At 28.6% G+C, this 346-nt stretch overlaps 1 protein-coding gene across 1 annotated transcript in view; it reads right to left on the bottom strand.

Annotated features, from left to right (window-relative positions):
* LOC119587338 (extensin-like) overlaps positions 1 to 346 on the bottom strand; it is a 39,380-nt gene that overhangs the window by 20,096 nt on the left and 18,938 nt on the right. The gene's annotated exons all lie outside the window — the stretch shown is intronic.

The following is a 346-nucleotide window of genomic DNA, read 5'->3' as shown; positions in this document are numbered from 1 at the left end:
AGTACGAGAGTATAGCTTACTAACTGAATGTAAAGGTGAATACATAGATGGATAAGTAAAAGAATAGCTATAATGATAACGCCGATAATAATGATACGAAAATCACCCACAAAAATAACTTCTATAACAATAAAACTAAGAAGACTATTGCTAATAATTGCCGTAACAATAACATAGAAATACATGAAAAGAATAAAGCAAAAGGCATAAGTAAACACTATACACAGAAAGAAGAAAAACAAATACACAAATACGAGACAGAAAAAGAAGAGAGAGAGAAAATAAGATAAAATACAAGAGAGATATGAAAGACGGAACGAAGACAAATAATAATTAAATCGTTCAA

This window comes from Penaeus monodon, chromosome 22 (assembly GCF_015228065.2).
Source record: "Penaeus monodon isolate SGIC_2016 chromosome 22, NSTDA_Pmon_1, whole genome shotgun sequence".
Lineage (NCBI taxonomy): Eukaryota > Metazoa > Arthropoda > Malacostraca > Decapoda > Penaeidae > Penaeus > Penaeus monodon.
This window is presented reverse-complemented; position numbering and strand designations above follow the sequence as displayed.